We start from the raw sequence: 9194 nt of genomic DNA on the forward strand, positions 1-9194 counted from the left end.
CTTGGGTTCCAGCGCTGAGGATATAGTTCAGTGGTAGAAACTTGCCTTGTATGTACTGGGCCTGGGTTCAATTCCCAGCACCAAAAAAAAAAAAAAAAAAAAAAAGTTGCATATAATTTCAATGAGGCTAGTGACCATTCACTGGCATAGCCCAAGGTTCATTTCAAAACAAAAGAAAACAAAATATAAAACTTGAGTTCCAGCCTCTCTGGGAAAAAAAATGTCTGAAAACAGTGGCCTGCCTTCTTATTAACAGGCTGAAGTGATAGTTGCTGCTGCCACTCTCCCATCCTCCTCTTCCTCCCAGGTAGGGTATGATCTCATTTGCCAATCCCTACATGGTCTCTCAAGTGACCTGAGTCTTTAGAAACTGACCCTAAACATTCTTAGGTGTTCCTCTCTTTCCATTTTCAGTTTGGGCTTATCAGGTGACTAAACTGAAAAATTACTCCCAAGACCAACGAATCCTGCCGATATGTTCTCCCCTGCTAACTACTCAGTGCCAGGATTAGCCTGGGCATGGAAGAGGATATAATAGAAACCAGGCACAGAAGACAGAAGGGAAGGGTCAGGGAAGGGAACAGGAATAGGGAGTGCACTTCAGATGATCAGATTGGAAGGAGCGAAACCACTGGGCTAAATATTAAAAAAGGAAAGACATGAAAGGGGAGAGATGGGGCATAGAGGAGCTGGAATGGACTTAATATCTTTGCAGGAAGTATGGGTAGGACAGGGAAGGATTACTCTCCTTTTCAAGGCTCATGGACAAATGTTTAAAAGGAAAACATGATTAGCTAAGCACTTCTATATTTTCTAATTAATGAATCAGATTTGACATGCTTGGGAGTTTTGAATGAGGTGTTAAATGCAAAGTATGTTAACTTGGGCAGAGGTGAGCTTTTTCCAGATCAAAATTAATGCCCCAAGAAAAGGAATAGAATGTTTCACCCAGATGGTTTGGCTCTTTGATATCTACTACATTTTGAAAACACTTAAAATATTTTTCAACTTTTCTGTGCAGTTGCATTAGATGATGATTGTTGGCTTACTAATTTCCTGTTTAGTTTTTCCTTTGCTCTGTCTCCAAACATCTTTTGGCTTGGAAAGCTGTAGTCAGTCCACAAATTTGGACTTGTGGTATAAGAGTTGAATAATAATAGAGACCAAACAGTGCCAGCAGGTGGTTTCATTATCTAATACCACCTTACAATTCACTGTTACCCTGCTGCTTGGCATGAACTCTAAGCTTGATGATGGGCATTTTGAGGTGTGCACATTAACCACACTGAGATGAAGCTATGTCCCTACAGGACAGGATAGTGAGGGGGCTGCAAAAGAACTCCAAGACTGTGCATGATTAACACACAGAGAAACTCGTCCCTTGGCTAAGAACAGGTACAGTGCGTGGATAAAGGTCTTAGTCCCTTGAGAAAAAGGAAAAGTTTGGAAGTCAGTTTCTTGGGGCCATCCCTATTCTCTACAATAAAAGGAACCTTTCTGTCCTAAAGATGGAGTCACTTTGGCAGCGAACCCCAGGACACACAGTGCTAGGAGCCACAAGCAAATATACGATGTATGGCACCTTTGGTTGTAAAGTGACGCCAGCTAGCCACTGAGATGATTATGTTAAGATTTACATTCATATGGAAATTGGACTCCCGCTGTTCACCTTGGCCTGCTACCGGACTCATATTACGGACTCATGTTACCAGACTCTTGGAGAGTTCCCATTGGTTGGGGAAGGATAGTAGGAGGAAATTCCGGGGGAGGTCCGGGGGACCCCGGGTTCCGGGAGACGCTGGGTTCCGGTGGGAGACGCTCGGTTCGGGTGGACGCCCGCGTGGGAGGACCGGGTTTGGCTTGCCAGCGGCGGTTTTTTCGAAATAAAGTTTTGTTCCTGCTTGAGTGGCTCGTGATTCTGTGCCCAGCCAAGACTGCGGCAACACAGCACAGCTGGAAGACGTGGGTGCCAGGTCAAGTATGTCCAACCACCTTGCTGTGCACGTGAACACTTTGCTTCCCATTTTTTAAAAATTTTGTCAGCATTCTTAAAAGAAATAATTTGTTCTAAAGAGTTCAACTATCTGACAAAAGTAAGATTTAAAAACACTTGAAAATTTTTCTCATCATCCTAAGAGCTACATTCCAAGACTTAAGTCTCAAAAGCAATTGATGGTATACTCTTTGTTTTTTCTTTCTTGGTTTAGCTGTCTCATTAGGATAATAACACTTATGAATCACTTATTAATCACCCATGTTATTCAAAAGCTTCAACCCAAGGTTTCCTTCTCTTCCTCAAACTCCTATTAAAATTTACCCTAAAAGCCTTTTAGGAGATTCATTCAACAAAATCATTCAATAATTACTGACCACCTACTCTGTGTTAAGTACTCAAAGTATCTGGAATAAAACAATGAATAAAATAAATTGAACTTCTTAAAAATGAAAGACCACCGGAGCTGTCGCCTTTGATATTGTAATTAATCTGATCTTAGGAAGACCAAATCACCTTACACTGCTGTATACTTGAGAACCTTGTAGGCAATTTCACTTGGTTGGCCAGGACAGCTCTCTTCAGAGGGCAACCAATGTGTGCTGCTTCTCCTGTTAACAGTTTGTTAAATGGAGCCCTTGGAGAAAATCTTTGCCAACTGCACCTAAATATAGCATTAACCTCCAGGATATGTGAAGAACTCAAAAAACAACACCAAAAAAAAAAAAAAAACCCCACCTCCAAATAACCCCATCAATAAATGGACAAAGGAACTGAACAGGCACTTCACAGAGAAAGAAATAGGATCCATCAACAAATATATGAAAAAAATATTCAACATCTCTATCAATTAGAGAAATGCAAATTAAAACTACACTGAGATTTCATCTCACCCTAATCAGAATGGCAATTACCAAGAATACAAGTAACAATAAATGTTGGCAAGAATGTGGGGGAAAAGGTACACTCATACATTGGTGGGTCTGCAAACTGGTGCAACATCTCTGGAAAGCAGTATGACGATTCCTCAGAAAATCTGGAATGGAACCACCATTTGACCTCATTTGAGCCTCAGTTTATACGCAAAGGACTTAAAATCAGCATACTACAGTGACACAGTCATATCAATGTTTATAGCACCTCAATTCACAATAGCTACGCTATGGAACCAACCTAGGTGCCCTTCAACAGATGAATGGATAAAGAAAATGTGGTATATATACAATGGAATATTACTTAGCCATGAATAAAAATGAAATTATGGCATTTGCCAGTAAATGGGTGAAACTAGAGACTATTATCCTAAGTGAACTCAGCCAAAGCTGAAAAACCAAAGGCCAAATGTTCTCTCTGATATGCAGATGCTGACTCACAATAGGCAAGCAGGAGGGAGGAGTGAAGGTTCAATGGATTAGACAGTGGGGAGTAAGGGAAAGGGAGCAGAGGATTGGAATGGGAAAGATAGTAGAATGAACAGGACATAGCATTCCTATGTTCATATTTGAATACACAACCAGTGTTAACTACACATCATATACAACCACAAAAATGGGAAGTTATATTCTGTGTATATGTCAAAATACATTCAACTGTCATGTTTAACTAAAAAAAAAAAAAATTTACAAATGGAGCCCTTCTGGGATTATTGAAACTTTCCTAAAAGCTTATCAGCTTCTTCTCAAAGGATGGTTTATCTATCAGGTAAGACTACCCAAAGACCATACTTTGAAAAGTTAATTTGGGCTGTCATGAAATGTGTAAACAATATTTTTTGAAATGCTTATGTATGTTCCCATTTAGTGGGTAGTGAATAGGGTGATAATGGTCAAGTACTGTTATCCTTCCAAAAGTGGTTTCCATATGGCAATTTGTTTTGAAATATTACCAAGAACTGTGTGGTTTGAAAGAACTGACACTGCTCTAGAGAGTAAACAATTTACATTTCCATTTTCAGCCTTAGGCACATCCCCTTTTTACTTTTACTGTATCACTCCTTACTTTTTCTTAAATAAAAAGACAATGAATTACTTCCTGCCTCTTCATGCAACATACAGCTGTACGCTGTCATTTGTTCACTTTTCTAGTTATTATAGCCTGGAAAATTTCACATCATAACTTCTTCTTAAGGATAACATGTGGTTATCAGTAGAATATTTCTCTAAAATATAACAAAGCATTCCCACTATCATCAGCTGAGTAGATGTTGGATAATCTCTTTATACATTTCCTTTTTTAAAATAACTCTTCTGAATACAGAAGTCAAAGCCTCAAACCTGTTTGAAAATCATACATCATGGGGTTAAACCTATGCTTTAATACCTAAGATTTAGATTTTGTCAAAAAGCAATAGCCAATAATGACATAGTGCTTTGCAGTTAATAAAGCACTTACATATAACATCTTTTAACTTAATCATAAAATTGTGTCCAGTAGATAGTATTATATGGATGAGAGAGTGATTTGCTGAAACTGAGTATAATTATCTCCTCTTAACAGAGAAGTAGCCTCTCTCCCAGGGGTTAAGTGACTATCTCAAAATGGAACATTTATGAGGAAGCACTGCCAGACCTCCAGCAGTCATTGTATAACTTTCTATAAGATAAAGACTCTGAAACAAATACATAGCAAGCATGTGTCAAAGATTTATTTAACTCATGAGGGAACCAGCAGAATGATGAACTTGGTCTGAAGGACAGGAGGAATTGATACAGAGTCCAATTGGAAAAAAAGAATGCTATAAGAATACTGCAGATGGACACTAAACTGGATAATGCCCTACAAGGCAAGAAAACCTTAACTCTTGGGGTTACCTTTTCTACCAAACAGAAAACATCTGCAACTTAATGATCTTTCTTAAGTTAACTTTCAGAGGGATAAATACAAATCAATAGTTCATAGTAAGTCAAAGTCCTCTTCCCCCACAGCAGGGGTCATCAAACTTTTTCTGTATGGAGCCAGATGGCAAATACTTTAGCCTCTCTAGGCATACGGTCTCTGGGTCTCTGCTGCATCCATCCAACTTTACTGTTAGGGTATGAAAGCTGCCACTGACAATAGGTAATGAATGAGCATGATTGCAGTCCCATAAAACTTTATTTGCAAAAAAAAAAAAAAGAACAAAATTTGACCCACAAGGCATAATAGAATATTTGGTGATCCTTAGGTGACCCAGCTAGAAAAATCCTTTATGGGCAACTTTGAGAAGACATACAATAATGTTGTTTTTTTTTTTTTTTTTTTTTTGCCTTATTTTCAAGTTTAAGACAATTTTAAAAACAGTACCCAGGACTTCAAATGGTAAATCCCATGTCCATCCCCCACATCAAATAAGAATTTTGGCATATCTCTGAGGTTCAATCTTTGGAGTTCAGATAAGAAACAAATAAGGCTCTATTAAAGCAAGGTTTATCAATATTTCAAGCTTTTGCTTGCTTTACTGGGGAAAATATTCTGTGAATCATACATCCACTTTCCATTGACTTGATGAATTCTCATCAGAACCAAAGGGAATCCCTAATGTTGATGGGAAATCCCTGAGGACCATCGGAAATGCCTGATGCTAGCTAGCCACTTCCAAGTGAAGGAGCAGCATTCATCTAGAATGGCCATGTGAATGGAGTCACTGAAAGCAGCTGATTCAGCACTCAGGCTTCATATCAAAACCAGCAGAGAGATCTGCATTAAGCTGTTTCATTCAAATTATGTTTTTTGAAAGGTGATAAGTCAAACAATGTCCTTTTTAATACAGTGAAAATCACATGATCTCTAGAGAAAACACTCCTGTGTCCTGATTCCTGTTCACTTATAATCAGGTTGTGGGCTCAGTATACTACCCTACATTGAGCTCATGAAGTCCTATCTGTAATAGATGACTGCCAGAATCAGACTTAGAAGCATACTCTTTTTTTTTAAATTATTTTGCTCATTTCCTTTTTTTATTTATTTTTTACATACATGACAATAGTGAAATTATCACCCATTTACAGCACAAGTTTTCATAACTGTATATAAAGTATGCTCACGCCAAATTATACAAGCATACTCTTTATAGGTTTTGCTTAATTTGAACATTTATACATTATAACTGTGGGCTAAATACTATGCAAAGACACTACAGTTTCAAAACTGAGCACAGCATTAAATTTTTAAAAATATGCTATTTATTCAGAAAAAATGCTGATATAATAAGCACTAGGTGCTATATGTCATTCATTGCTACATAAGTCATGTGTAAATACTCTATAAAGGACAATCTAAGTAGAGTAGTGGCACAGTGAGAGTGATAAAAACTCCTGTAACATTGTGCTGCTGTAACAGAATACCACAGATAGGATAATTTATAAACAGACATTTATTTCGTTCACAGTTCTGGAGACTGAGAAGTTCAAGTTTGAGGGGTCAGATGGAAGAGCAAGAGTGTGCAAGAGAAGGAGAGGAAGGGGCCCAAACATCCTTTTATCAGGGACCCACTTCCAAGATAAAGGCATTTAAATGCCTACTCGTAAGGGCAGAGCCCTCATGACCTGATCACCTCTTGAAGGTCCTTTTAACACTTGCACTGGGGAATCAAGCTTCCAACTCATGAACTTTGGGGACACATTCAAACCACAGCAATTACTCAGGTAAACAAGTTGAGTATTGATGATTTCCAAAATGGCTAGTAGATGAGGTAGACCAGAAAGGCACAATGGCTTACACTTATAGCATTGTAAGTCTAAAAATCAGTTGGCAAATATTACTGAGATAAGCAAGAGAGTCAAAAGAAAAGAGAAATAAGATATTAATGGTTTGTTATGAACAGCTATTGTCCAAGGGGATCTCTCTCAAAGGTCTCTCCAATGGATTCCTCTTAGAAGTTGCTCTGTAGGTTTAAATTATCTTTTCACTCCCCAATTCTGCTATTTTAGTCACATTTATTTGTGTCTGCTAGCAATCATGGCTTCCTTCTGTCAGCTGGTTTTCTAATTTTTCAGTTTCTAGAAACTTATAAACAGAGGAAAATCTGATAAAAATAACTTGATATGTGATGAGTCGATACATTAGAGGATTCCTGTTGTTGCTTAACAAAGATCATACTTCTTCAGTATTTCTCTAACAGAAACCAAGTGTATATGTAACATTTCCATGTCTCACTATGGTCTACATTTAGGTTCATATACTATTTTTAGGAATGAACATACAACACATTAGTTCTATTTTTAACAAAAATGATAAGTTATCCTAAAAATAAGAAAGCTATCTAAGAAATTCTGACCCAAACTATGGTTTGTCACAAGTTTTGGGGTAGTTTAAGGAAGGAAAAACAATTAAAAGAGTTGTAAAATGGAAGAAAAATGATGGGAACTCTGAATCAAATGTATGAAATATGATATGTCAAGAGCTTTGTAATGTTTTGAACAACTAATAATAAAAAAAATTAAAAAATAAAAAAAATGATGGAAAAACTTATCAAGTCGAAGTCTCCTTTGAAATCAACTTTTCAAGCAAAATGTACTTCTTCTTTAAATGCTGAGTGACCACCATAGAAAGCACATGTACATGATACTTAAATAGCTATCACAAAAACAGGAAAGCTGTCCTCTAAAACAAAAATGACACAATATTTTCATAGTAAAAGAAAAATGTTTTAGAAATTACTAGCATGGTTCACTTAAAAACTAAATTTAGTGGCTCTGAATTACTTATATAATAACAGGTTGTGGTTTTATCTGTGAAGACCAAATATAATATTAGTACATAACCAACAATTACAGAGGACTATGCCAAAGGAAGATGATTTTCTACATGCAAAATGACTAAGAAAGGTACACTAACATTACACAGCAATGAATGGGAGCCCACTATTTTTCCCTTTCATTTTTATCAATAGTCAAGAAAAATGCTGGGAGTTACAGAATAAAACAAACATGTCATCATATTAAATACAACACAAAATTTTTCAGGGTATAATTCAGGATTAAAAAAAAAAACTAGCTCCTTTTAAAGCTTAGAATGCTATTTGTTAAAAGGCCAATCAATATTCACTGGAAATGAAAGGTCAGGAAACTCACCTGAAAACAACCATTACTATATGACTTGAAAACATGTCTGCAATATCTTTGATACCCCTCCCTTCAAATGATAGACTCAGTGCCTTACTTCTAATGAAAAGAATGGGTAGAAATGATACTGTATATCCCAAAGGATACAGCCTCTGCCTGGAAGTATAACACCTGCTCTCTGGGTGCTTGCCCTTAGAATCCCACAAATACTTTGTAAGGAAGGCCAGGGCATATGGAGAGTCCACCCATGGGTGTTTCAGTCAGTAGGCCCTCCAAGATTCCCCGGCTGACGCCTGTCAGTCATATGAGGGATAAGACTGCAGCACCTAGACTTAAGAGTCTTCTCACTTGGGCACCAGATACTATGGGGCAGAGATAAGCCAAGTCTGCCCTGTACTCTGGATTCCTCACCCACAGAAACTATCTGAAATAACAAAAGATAATTGTTGTGTTTAGCCACCAAGTTTTAGGATAATGTGTTTTGTAGAAATAGATAAATAGAAATAGATAGGTATGTGGAATGCATTTGTATCAAATATAGAATTTTTTTTCAAACTGGAAAAATAACCCTTATATAAACCAATTATAGAATATATTCTCCATTTAATAAATTTAGTCTTATTTACGTAATACAATTAAACTACATTAATTTGAACTTTTCTATTTTGAAATCTGATAATTCAAATTCTAAATTTTAGAATATTTTGGCTGAATATCTTCATTAAACTATATCATTAAAATAGATCACCTGGAGAGTTCAGGTGATCTATATAAGAATACAAGAATAATAAAGCTAATTAAGATTAAAAAAATGCTTTTAAGTACTTAAAAGTATAGCATTCTATACAGAAAGTAATCAACAGTCATTAAACACTAAATGAAAATAAGATGCCTCAAGTTCTTCCCAATCACTTTTCTATATTAATTAGTTTAAAATACCATTTGGCAAATTGATCAGTTTGGTTCAAGCAAATTATATGTATATATATATACATTTTATCTTTCCTAATAGAGTTCCCTGAAGGCATTCTTGTCTTGTTCATCTCTGCATCCCTAACAAACATAATAATGTTGTATGTCAAGTATTATAGTTGACCAATATTTACGCAAATTAACAAACTGCATTTAAGTACTTGAAGCTCACTTGACAGTCTTATAAC

Source organism: Spermophilus citellus (assembly GCF_964194105.1).
Source record: "Spermophilus citellus genome assembly, chromosome: 2".
NCBI lineage: Eukaryota > Metazoa > Chordata > Mammalia > Rodentia > Sciuridae > Spermophilus > Spermophilus citellus.